Here is a 13,852-nt window from a genome sequence, read left to right on the forward strand (position 1 = left end):
TCAAATTACACATGACCTCATGCTTGTTAATATGAATTAATGGAATCAAACAATACTGTACTTCTATTCTATGAGCAATTATACATTGTTTTATATTATTGAATTTTATTATAAATAAAAAAACAGAAATTATATTTAATTTATAGTCTGTTTTGTGGGCAACTAAAATAAGGAAGAACATTTTGAAGTTTTAATTATAATCCTTAAAGCCATACTGAATATTAAAACTCTAAAGTGCAGGAAAGCAAGAAATGACAAATATCTATAATTAGCCTGACATGAAGTAATTAAATTAATCTTCTCAACTTGTAAATTCAGCCATGTTCACACACACCCACATTTCCTTAAAGATGCATTTGTGCTTTTGAGCCTAGCATGATACTGCTTTCCACATGTTGAGCAACAGAGGCCAGGCCTGACAGGTTTAGGTTCCCATGAATGGTAAGGTGTTCATCTCACTTTGTGGTTAAAAGAAACGGTTACTCAGCCCTTTGTTAGGTTTCTTGCCCGCCCCCTTTCCCAGGGCTCAGACTAAACTGACTAGTGCCTTTTCTGGCACGCAGCCAGTTTCAGTGAGTTTCACTGCTGTCACATTTACCTAAAGGCCTCCTGACAGGAGACAGGTGCATAGTCACAGACCTGGCCTGTTCCTGGTCAGCTAAATCACATGTTACTGTTATTGCCAGAGGCTGTTTGGCAGACAAGATGATGAATAGGCCTTATTTGCAGATTGTTTTACTTATATTAACGCCATATTTACATTAAATCTTACAATTTGTGCTTTAAAAATGGCATTTACACAATTAATATTAACACCAATGCACCAAATACAAAGTTCAGTTATGAAACTCTAGATGGCACAGGCTAATACATCATTTAACTCATCTAATCACATCTTTATAGGGCACAGCTGATTGGTTCCAATGAGCCAATGAGCTTGCATGCTCAACCTTCAAAACATTTGCATTGCTTAGCAGTGCAGCGCGCTTCAGAAACTCTCCACCATCCCCAGCTCCACCTGTATAGATCTGCTACGGGTTATTCATATACGCTATATTGTATGGCAGCAGCATGTCTTACTTGCTCACAGTAGTGTGTCGTGCATTAGTGATGCGCGGGTCGGCTTTTTTTCCAACCCGCGGGTCCCGCTTTTATGAAATTATTTGGCCCGCCCCAGCCCGCCCCGCACCACTGTATCTATTTTTACAACCCGCCCCGCCCCGCACCCACGACCATTAAATAGACATACTAGGCATTGCAATGTAAATGAAAAAAGCCTTTATTTCAGCCTGAAAGTGCTTGGAAACATCGCCCTGTAAACTGGCAACAACTATGATTATGAATATGAACCATAAATCAGGTCATATTAATAACAAGATATTGATAAACATTTTCAAAATTTACAAAGCAGCGTTTGTATTCATCTAATAGGCTAAACAATTTTTTATTTCAGATTTGTATAGGCCAACAGTTTATAGCCTACGCTACATAACCACTGAACTTTTGTTTTATTTAACACACGGAAATGTTAATTTCTGAGAACCGGTCCCAAACATTAGATTTAGCAGCCTGACCTTTTTTTCTTTTAATTATGTAAATTCCCGACCTCAGTTTCTCCCGCACCTCGTCTTCCATCTTCACTTTTGTTTCTCAGTTTTTGTTGTCGTGGCTGGTGGCAGGAGCTGCTTGGCGCGCCGCTTTCGTGACGTATCACGTGACGCCAAAGGTTTGGGGACATCACGCAAGTTACGTTGCTACGGCCTTCATATTGTAACCTTATCAAAGAACCTAATAAAATATGAAAATAGATATTCCCAAATATTTAATATAGGCTATAGGGAATTGCACGCAACATACATGGATTTTTTAAAATTTTGTTTTTAATTACCCGCCCCAACCCGCCACGCAAATAAAGTGACAATTTCTTTCCCCGCCCCAACCCGACCTGCGGGGTCCGCGGGTTATGTGACGACCTGCGCATCACTATCGTGTATGCATTGGCAGTAGGAAGTCCCGTACTTGCTCTGCAGCAGCAGCAATAAAAGCAGCAGCAACAGTGTAGCAGATCTATTTAATATTTTATTTTATTTTATTTTATTATCTTATTTTTTATTTTATTTTATTTTATTTTATATTTTATTTTATTATTTTATTTTATTTTATTTTATTTTTTATTTTAATATTTCACTAGTGCCTATCCAAGTCTCTGATACTGTGGTCCCAAGATATGGCTAGGGTCCATGGGATTTATATGACGATTTTATCATCTGCCAGTCAAAAACATTTTAGTACGATAACTTGGAAAAGTAATAGCATACCTGTTCTCAATGATAAACATGATTTGAGTTATCATTCATGTCCATAAAACAAATTTTGTGGTAAAAGATAAAAGCCAATTTAAACACTTAAAGTTTGTTCAAATCCATAAAACTAATAGTGATGTTTGCCTTACTAAGCACAGATAGTAAATAAATACTTTTTTTGTTTAGTTTTAATGTTTTTATGCATTCATTTTTTTTTAACCTAGAACAAAGCCTTGTTAGATTTACAAACTGGCACTAATAAACCAGTCTTCATGCAATTAAATTAGTTAAGTGATGTTTTACTTTAAACTTAGAACTTAAATGACTTTTTTAATTATAGCAAATATTGTTGTAGAAAAGATCCCCTGAGCAGGAGGAAAGTGTTATTCAGGAAACTAAAAGTGGTGATAACGGACAGCTCGAGGGCTTCTACTTGTCTCACAGCTGTTGTCTGCAGAACTGCCTATAGGCAATAACGTTGCACACTCCCACACTGTCATGTTTGTTTGATTCATCCCCAGTTTCGGGTGTGTGGCTTATAAGCTGTTATGGTTTCAGTTCTCACACATGTACTGTAAGACAGAACCCTGTTAAATCTGTTCCTGGTTGAATTGACAGATAACTGGTAAGTAGTCATGTGATCCTGTGAACACAGATTGCTTGATAATGGCCATGATGGATTGCTTCATAAGAGAATGACAGTTCATCAGCAACTATAGTAAATGTCTTTCAGTGCATCACAAATGTCCGTCTTCAAAGAAATTGTGCCGCTCTGATCTTCATATTGGTCCCCTTTCACAATACTGATGAGCTGATAATGACTTCAAAGATTTGATATAAGCCTTGATTGGACTGTTCAATGTGATGGTATCATTTTGAACATTGAACTAAATCAATTGCGCTGTTCTTTTGCCATTGACATGTCACTCTTGTCCACGTTATAGTTTGACCTTTTGAAACCCATTGAGCAACGATCTGCTGAGTCTGACCAACAAAAGATCCATCTTCCTCAACATAAACACAAAAGATGCAATCATGATGTTACATGCTGACATTTCACTTTGCTGTATTTTGATTTCCATGAATTCTTTCAAAATGTCTCTGACTGCACAGGTCCTGTTCCAAAAGTGAACCATCTACATAGGCAGCCCCTATGTTCAATTCAGAAACAATGTCTGTTACAAAAGGAAATTATAATTATGCTGCCTTCTAAGGCAAATTTTAACACAGCACCCTTGCAGAGATGTCAATCCCAGAATTCACGAATGAGCAAAAAAAAAAAAAATATATATATATATATATTCATATATATATATATATATATATATATATATATATATAATGTCTATATAGTTTTATTTTTTTATTCCAGTTTTAGTTAGTTTAGTACAACAAGTTAAACTAAAATAGAAATGTTGTCTTATTCTTTATTATATTTATATAATATAATCAAAATTATAAATTCATTATTTATATATATATATATATATATATATACAGTATTCACGCTTAGAGCAGAGAGTGAAGGTTGAATTACCACAGCTGTATATAAAATACTGCAATCCACACAATATAATGGGAGACATATCAGAGTTCAAAAGAGGACAAATTGTTGGTGCACATCTCGCTGACTCATCTGTGACCAGGACGGCAAGTCTTTGTGGTGTCTCCAGATCTGATATCAAGGGTAATGTCAGCATACCACCATGTAGGACAAACCACATCCAACAGAAGTAACTGTTGGTGCAAGAGGAAGCTGTCTGAAAGGGAAGTCCAAGTACTAACTCGGATCGTATCCAAAATACATTAAAACCGCAACTGTCCAGCTCACTGCAGAATTAAATGTGCACCTCAACTCCCTGTTTCTACCAAAACTGTTCATTGGGAGCTCCAGAGAGTCATTATTCATGGTCGGGCTGCTGTAGCCAAACATTTGGTCTCTCATGCCAATGCCAAATGTTGGTTTTATTGGTGTCAACAGTGCAAATCTTGGACTGTGGACAATGAAAAATGTATTGTTCTCAGATGAGTCCACCTTCGTTGTCTTTATCCGTGGGAGTTTTGGTGTGGAGAAGCCCCAAAGAGGCTTAACACCTGGACTGTTGTTGCCAAAAGTGAAGCACAGGGGTGGATCAGTGATGGGTTTGGCTGAAATATCATGGCATTCCCTACTGTGCTTGATGGACGCGTCACTGCCAAGAACTACCGAACCATTCTGGAGGAACATGTGCACCTAATGGTTCAAACATTGTGTATCAGCATGATAATGCACCAATACACACAGCAAGACTTGTAACAGAATGGTTTGATGAACATGAAAATGAAGTTGAACAATGGCCTGCACAGTCACCAGATCTACAGTAAATATTTTTGAGCCCCTTTGGGGTGTTTAGGAGGTGCAATTCAGAAAACGTTTTCCTCCACCAGCATCACTTAGTGACCTGGCCGCTGTTCTGGAAGAGGAATGGCTCAAAATCCCTCTGTGCCACTGTCATTCCCAAGACAAAATGATGCTTTATTGGCCACAAAAGGAGGCCCTACACCATACTAATAACCACAATCATTTACCATAGGCTACTAATAAATGATTGTGGTCTAAAACCAGATGTTTCAACCCCTGTATATGTACTGTATATATATATATATATATATATATATATATTTTTTTTTTTTTTTTATATATATATATATATATATATATATATAAATAATACAAAAATACTTGTACATTTTTTAATAAAAATACTTATTAAAAACTGCATATTGTAACCACTATTTGTGTGCTATGTATTTCTATCGCTTCATTACAGGCAGTGTTGGGTGTAACGCGTTACTAAGTAACGCGTTACTGTAATTAAATTACTTATCCACTGAAAAAGTAAAGTAAGGGATTACTGTTCATTTTTAGGTAATTTAATTACAGTTACTTATAATGTACTTGCGTTACATGCTGTAAATTAGTTCAAAAGTTCTGTATAAATCAATATTGAATTTAAAATCTAAATTTGTCGTCTAAAGGTAAAAGTGAACGCTGCCTCTTTAAAATCGTTAGCTGTAGTGCAGTTGCACGTGAGTTCGCAACTTCGCACCAGTTGGTTGTGTTGTCGCTGTCTGAAGATGTCGGCAGAAGCGAGTGGCTGTTTTGCAGAATGGAAATAATCCAATTACTTCACTTTTTTGACACAGGTAGGCAAGAACATTACGGTAAAATGTAAGCTATGTCCTAGGGAGAAAAAACTGCGCGCGCTCTCTGAGAGACGGTCTTCAGTCAGTTCGCTCTCGACCAAAGCGCACACACATCCGCCTCTCGCGAGTGTCAGATTTTCGCGGTTTATTACACATAAACGTTCAAATACACACACAGTTATGTCAAAATGCCCCTCTTGGCGTATATTCGCGTTGGTTATGTGAATGTGAACAGCATGTGTAACAGCATATTGTCTCCCTCCATTAGGTCTTAGTGACAACAGTCTTTAAAACATGCTACTGTCTACTATTGGCTGTCTGTATTATAAATGATAATCAAACAACAAAAGAAAAGCTTTAATAAGGATTATTCTATATTTAATTTATACAGTTATGACTATGCAGAGTTATTTTATATTTGATTATTCAATTTCTGTGGTATTTTTACTTTCTACTATTATACCTACCTGGAAAAAAATATATAGCATTGTTTTATTTGTATTTTTATATATTTTTACCATGGTATTGAGTATTGTACACTTTTGGTGGTATCGGTACCGACTAGATTTTAGAAAATTTAAGTATTATAAAAGTAAATAAAAGTATTATAGGCCTAGTATATGTTTTAATAAAGTTAAAATGATTTAAAAAGCTATAAAAGGCTAAACTATTCATTGTTTGACTAAATTATTAAAAGAGTTTCCTTTCTATTGTCTATCTGGTCAAGGTTTATAGGGATTTTAAGAAGTAATTAGTAAGTTACTTATTGAGTAATTAAATTACTTTTCAGACAGAGTAATTAGAAAAGTATTTTAAATACAACATTGATGATGTAATTAGTAATTAATTACTTTTTTAAAGTAACTTACCCAACACTGATTACAGGTAGGGTAGGCCATATACATAGAAAACACATTCGACTGCTCCAGACATGTTGGTGTGTCTGCCATCATTGAACGGTCAGTTTGTCGTCACTCACAGTAAGAGTCAAGGATGCCACAAAATTTCACAGCTTCTAGTTGTGAAACCACTGAGATTTAAATTCCCGAAGAAATGGGCTAACCTTTCTCTTTTTATATGTATTAACTCAATATTACAGGTTTTAAACTATGGTAACATTTTAATGTTGTGTTATCTGACACCTTCATCATGTTGTATTGTGTTAGTTTAGCAAAATCATCTGCTGAAGACTATTGCAGATATAGATATTCATTCATGCATTTACTGTAACTACGATTGCAGACACAGTCTACTTGCTCTCAAATGTTCACAGAGAGCTTTGACCATTCCAATATGGTGGACAACTTACATATAGCGGCCCGTAGAAACAGCCGCTTATGAGGACCGAATGCAATGATTGGAAGGACATTTTTTGGTCCTAAGAAGATTTTTTTTTAATATTTATACCACTTCTATTATTGATTGCTATCAAGATATGAAGAGAGTTTCAACCAGTATAACAAAAAGTGTTCATGAAAAACATTGCCTACCCTACTTCTAATGTTGCAGCAAATGTTGAGCCCCTGTTCAGTTTCAGAGCATTTATTACTTAAGAGGTTTCATTTCAATTAAGATGCTTAGAATCTCACTAGATTTGGAACAGAGTCATAGACACACACAGTCATATTTTAATTGATCATAAAATAAAACTTGGGCAAGACAAACAGCTATTAAACAGTTCCAGAAATCAATAACTTTATTGTAATGATGAGATGCATCTCTTAAGATAAGTGAATTAATTATGATAGGTCCATCAAGGGTGAGAATCAGAAGGTGGTGCCTTTCTCACACTTGTAGGGGTGGGGGTGCAGCCACACGAGCCAACTGAGAGGTGCAACTACAAGTAAGGACAAGATGACAACAACAACCAGCAGTATCCCACACTTCCCAACCACCCGAGCCAGTACCGAAAGGGAAGACATGCTGACATCAGAACATGTTTACCAATGGTGCATCAAGTTGCATAAATTCTCACAAGCTTGCCAAGGCTTGTTGAGTGACAAGATCATTGGCTGATGAGAACACCATCACTGTCCATCAGTCATCATTCCACATAAGAAACCTTTACAAATATAATGGAGAGTCAAAAAGCTGCACTGTATTCTACATGTTATCCAACATATTTTTAACATAAAAGAGTTGGTGTGACCATTTTTAACTAAAATGTGCGAGACTTCTGGTTCAGCCACTTCCAGTCTGTTATGCTGCTTGATATTGCAAACTGGTATTTGTTATCCTATTATTTTAATTGATTGTCATTATCATAAATACACTAGTTTGTAGGGCAAATAGTTTTATCATTTACCACACTTTGTTATTCTTGGTTAGCTAATGATGAGCACGTTCACAGAAAATAGGTTAATATCGAGTTGCAAAATAAGGTGGATACAACAGCGCTCTAGAAATCTTGATTCTGATTGGCTGACAGACATTACAGTTCCAAATTATTCCAGTTATTCCTACAACAGCAAAAGAACCAAGATATAATACAAAAGACACTGGCCAAGCAAATAAATATGAAAAACTTTCTGGGAAAAAAACACACATAGAAACTTGTTGTCAGCGCATATATAAAATATTTTTGCTACTGGAAAGCTTTATTACATTTCTCATTAGTGAGGTGATAACGTGGCTACTTTTAAGTAGCTAAAGAAAGACAAAGATGCTGCTGCCAAATGCTGAGAGATGCACAGACGCAGGTAATTCCATTCCAAATTGCAGAGTTTTGAAATCGGCCATCACTAGATATTGTTGAAAGGTGTTTTGTTTTTTTTTTTGACACAAAAAGTATTCTTGTCGCTTTATAATATTAAGGTAGAACCACTGTACTCACATGAACTGTTTAAAATATGTTTTTATATCTTTCTGGATCTTGAGGGGTTCGGTGACATTGCTGGCAATAGAGGCCTCACTGAGCCATCGCATTTCATCAAAAATATCTTAACTTGCGTTCAGAAGACGAACAAAGGTCTTACGGGTGTGGAACGACATGAGGGTGGGTAATAAATGACATTATTTTCATTTTTGGGTGAACTAACCCTTTAAGTTCTTGACACTGAGCTTAGAAAACTCATACAAGAGTCACAAAATTCTTTCTTAGAATGATCTGGGGCAGTTGAGACAACTGTGTTATCATTTGTCAGCTCTAATGGTAGTATTATTGTAAGAATGCAATGCATGCAAGACTGGCATGTGGGTCAGCTGTGTTTTCCAATGACATCTACCAAACGTTTAAACGTGACTCGTTCTTGCTTACTCAATCTGAAGGAATGGGACCCATCAGAGTTTTTTTTAAAAGAAGGTTTGCATACTTTTCATTGTTAAAATGATGGAAAAAAATTCTACTGACAATTATTTGGAAGCACCAATATACCCAAACCAGTCTTGAAGATAACACTGTTCCAAAATGTTCACAAAACCAAAATGATGTCATCGCAGATTAATTTCCTCATAAATTCTAGAAGATAACTTCCAAAAACTTAAGACTGAGAGTTCAACATTATCCACCCCCACAAACGTAAAATTGAACCAAGCCATTAAGATGTTTACTATTGTGGCTCTTAATGCGAGTGTATCTAGACCAAAGGTCATTGATAGATGTAGACTGATGATTTGAAATGAAGCCTGTGCAAGGCTTAAGTTTTGTTAACAAAGCGAACGCTCACCTGACCAGCTTGACAAGCTTTCTCTCACCTCTCATTTTAACAGCCAAAAGAGCCGGAAGACTGGTTTGACTGGAAGAACATCTAGTCTCGGCCCAGCCTTTCAGATCAGCTAACTGCTGGTGAGGTAATGTGAGGAGAGCGCTGGGTTAACACATCGACATCCGCTTCCACAGACTTAGACATGATATCTATAAGAGCTCTCATGAAACTGAGCACTGAAGATTAACATAATCTGTTTAATCTTTGAGGAAATTGCATATACTTGCTACAATTATTATTCTGCAACCATAACAGTGCCTTTCAAAAAGAAGGGATTGTAAATGTCATAATGTAGTTTTTTATGACATCTGATGATGTATGAAAAGCATGTACTTATATATTATTATATTTATATATATTAATATATACACTAGCATTTGGGTCGGCAAGATTTTTTTAATGATTTTGAAAAGAAGTTTCTTATGCTCACCGAGGCTGCATTTATTTGATCAAAAACACAGTAAAAACAGTAAAAAAAAAAAAAAAATTGAAATATTAGTTCAGAAATCTTTGAAATTTGAAATAAAAATTGAAAAAAAAACTTGAGAAATCCTAATATGCTGATTGGGTGTTCAATAAACATGTTTTTAAAAATTATTATCAACGTTTACAGGCTTGTTCACACCAAAGACAACTAACTATAACTATAAAGATAACGATAAAGATATAGTTCTAAAAATCGTTCTAAATATAAAAGAATAGCAGTCCACACCACAACTATAATGATAAAGGCACAGAGAAACAATATCGCTGGAATCACTTTCAGAATGATTTTTTTCCAGTTGATGAACGATATACAACCCAAATTCCAAAAATGTTGGGATGTTTTTTAAATTTGAATAAAGTGAAAACTAAAAGACTTTCAAATTACATGAGCCAATATTTTATTCACAACAGAACATAGATAACATAACAAATGTTTAAACTGAGAAATCTCACAATTTTATGCACAAAATGAGCTAATTTCAAATTTGATGCCTGCTACAGGTCTCAAAATAGTTGGGACGGGGGCATGTTTACCATGGTGTAGCATCTTTTCTTCTTTTCTAAACAGTTTGAAGATGTCTGGGCATCGAGGTTATGAGTTTCTGGAGTTTTGGTGTTGGAATTTGGTCCCATTCTTGCCTGATATAGGTTTCCAGCTGCTGAAGAGTTTATGGTCGTCTTTGATGTATTTTTCGTTTAATGATGCGCCAAATGTTCTCTATAGGTGAAAGATCTGGTCTGCAGGCAGGCCAATTCAGCACCCGGACTCTTCTACGACAAAGCCATGCTGTTGTAATAGCTGCAGTATGTGGTTTTGCATTGTCCTGCTGAAATACACAAGAATACATTAGACATCATCTGGAAACCTTTATATACCTTTCAGCATTCATAGTGCCTTCCAAAACATGCAAGCTGCCCATGCTGTATGCACTTATGCACCATCAGAGATGCCATCGGAGATGCTGGCTTTTGAACTGAACGCTGATAACATGCTGGAATGTCTCCGTCCTCTTTAGCCCGGAGGACACAGCGTCCGTGATTTCCAACAAGAATGTCAAATTTGGACTCGTCTGACCATAGAACACTTTTCCACTTTGAAACAATCCATTTTAAATGAGCCTTGGTCCACAGGACACGACGGTGCTTCTGGACCATAATCACATATGGCTTCCTTTTTGCATGAGAGTTTTAGTTGGCATCTGCGGATGGCACGGCGGATTGTGTTTACTGACGGTGGTTTCTGGAAGTATTCCTTGGCCCATTTAGTAATGTCATTGACAGTGACTCGTCATTGACAGTGATCTCGCACAGAGATTTCTCCAGTTTCTCTGAATCTTTTGATGATGTTATGCACTGTAGATGATGAGATTTGCAAAGCCTTTGCAATTTGACGTTGAGGAACATTGTTTTTAAAGTATTCTTTGGATTCTTTGATAGAAAGTTCAAAAGAACAGCATTTGTTTGAAAGAGAATTTCTCTCTCTCTCTCTCTCTCTATATACAGCCTGTTATTCTCATTTCTTTAGAATGAGTTATCTTTCTGCTTTATCACTGTCTAACATAATATCACAAAATGGTTGCTTATTTATTCCCTCTCCACTGTTTGCAGGCACTTGGCAGTAGCAAACCTGAGAAATAAATTTAAGAGGATATCTGGTGGATATTTCTAGGTGAAAGTTCACAGGGAGGCAGATGGAAAGCACACAGTCCAAAACAACCACAGAGAAAGAGAGAGGCTGAGAACCTGACTGAAAACTGAAAAAAAGACAATATTTTATATTAGGCTACAGATGACAAGCTTAAAACTTTAACAAATAAATTGGTAAATTGGCGAGGCGAAAGCCGCAGCCACATTCCCATGGATCAGTTCAGGTGATAAAAGACGCATAGCCGCAACACCTGTCCTAACGTTTCAGCACACTTTATCAAGAGAAGCTGGAGAGTTTAGAAACTCAAGTGAAAACTTGAGGCTGAAGGGGTGGGCTTTCTGGTTGAAGTTCCAGTAACAGTTTTGTTATTCAGAGAGGTATGGGGGATGGAGAGCATTGAAAAAGCACAGCAGTATAGCTTCCTGGGTAGAAATATCAATCCTTCTCCTGTTTAAAGGCTTTATAATGCCCTCTTGAATTTATTTTACATCCTGGTTTACTTCTGAACAAGTTTGCTACTTTTGCATATCTGTAATCAGATTCAGTGAGATTTTCCAGATTGTGTTGCTCAGCACTATTTGCATATACTATTACACAATAGAAAAAGCACACATACATAGTTTAGGGAGGGTTTATGTTGTTTCTGGGTAATATAAGCACATCCAACTCACGAGTTAGCGACTGCATTCAAAAAAAAAAAAAAAAAGTGGCCATTGACAAGAAGATTACAGCTGGAGAATCGAGTTGCTGGAGCGGTCCATATTCTATCACCATGGTGTTTTTGTGTTGCCTCATGGCCTGTGAATGTTACACCTTAGAACATAGTAAAAGTCCACAGGGAGGCAAAGTGGTGCCGGGAGGGGAACTCCTATCACAGCGGGGTTCCTGCACCCTTCCCACACAACTGTTTTTCCCTCCAAAAAACAGCCCATCCTTCAGGCAATCAGATGTAGCCATTAAATTCCGCTGATGAGGGGTTTCTGTTTAAATACTTGAACTAATGTACATTAAAACAGTCTCATGAGAGGGTATGATCAACATCCTTTGCTTGTAAAAGTCCAAAACAGAGTCACTAAGAAGGCTTCCTCCCACTTGAGCTGAAAATGCCAAGTTTTATCACTTGAGTACTTTAGTTTATAAACCAAGGGAGCTCACGTGCCTCTGGAGTGTTTATGTATACAAAGATATAAACTGTGGTTAACGTCATTTATCTGGGTAAGAAGGACGCAGTATAAACACATCAATCCGAGCAGCTAAACACCGATATTTTATTGTTATAGTGAGTTTAATTCATTGGAAAAGTACTGATGGTGGACGACTTATTTATGATGTGCTCCGTTGGGTGGCTGGAGGGTGTAGGACAGTCAAACCCCCACCGACACCCCCCGAGCAGAGTTCCTGGGAGGTTCGCACCTCCGGGAGGGATGATTATCCTGTCAGGAGCATCTTCACAGCAACCTAACAGGATCATTTTAAACCCTTCAGTTGTTTTCACAGCCTCTATGGGAACGGTCATTCCAAATGGTCAGAGGGGAATGAAGCAATGCTACATGGGAAACAGTATTTGAATAACAACAAGCTCTCTGAACTCTGACCTTTAGGTTCTATTCGAGCTCGAGCATGACTTCTATACGAATTAAGCCCAATCAACAGCATTTGCAGCGTAATGTTAATATTCGCAAAAAAATTTTTTTGGACTCTTTCTTAGTTTTTCTTTAAAAAAATAAAAAATAAAACAAGGTTACAATGAGAAATGAAGCAAAAGAGGCCAATTTATGCAGGATTTAAAAGCAGAAATTCAAAGTTTATATTTTTATAATCATTTGAGTTGTAAAGCTGTTCTTGTCATTTTTATGTTTGTTTTATGTTGCTGTGGAAACAAAGTTGTAAACTGGATATACACTACCGTTCAAAAGTTTGGGGTCATAGGGTAAGATTTTTTTGAAAGAAATTAATACTTTTATTCAGCAAGGATGCATTACATTGATCTAAGTGACAGTAAAGACATGTTGCAAAAAAAATCTTTCAAATAAACTGTTTTTTTTTTTTTTTTCTCATCAAAGAATCCTGAATAAATACTGAAAAATGAATGTTGTATCAAAAATATTAATCAGCACAACTGCTTTAAAAATAACAATAATAAGAAATGTTATTTGAGCACCAAATCACCATATTCGAATAATTTCTGAAGGATCATGTGACACTGAAGACTGGAATAATGACTGCTGAAAATTCACAGCAATAAATTACATTTTAAAATATATGAAAATAGAAAACAGTTATTTAAAATTTTAATAATATTTTAGAATATTACTGTTTCAAAAGCACTTGTTTTGAGGGGCAGGCTAACTTTACATAGAAAATGTTAGTAATCGGATTTTTTTTTTTTTTTTTTTACACTACAGTCATGTTAACATAAATATTATTCATATCTTGTGGCTATACTATAGCTACATTTACACATTCACCCCACTTAATTCCATTGTAAGTCCCTCACCAGATTACCTCACTAACTCAGATTTTAG

General features: G+C 36.3%; 1 protein-coding gene across 1 annotated transcript in view; it reads left to right on the forward strand.

Annotated features, from left to right (window-relative positions):
• zbtb1 (zinc finger and BTB domain containing 1) overlaps positions 1-13,852 on the forward strand; it is a 422,399-nt gene that overhangs the window by 360,447 nt on the left and 48,100 nt on the right. The window lies entirely within an intron of this gene.

This window comes from Ctenopharyngodon idella, chromosome 20 (assembly GCF_019924925.1).
Source record: "Ctenopharyngodon idella isolate HZGC_01 chromosome 20, HZGC01, whole genome shotgun sequence".
Lineage (NCBI taxonomy): Eukaryota > Metazoa > Chordata > Actinopteri > Cypriniformes > Xenocyprididae > Ctenopharyngodon > Ctenopharyngodon idella.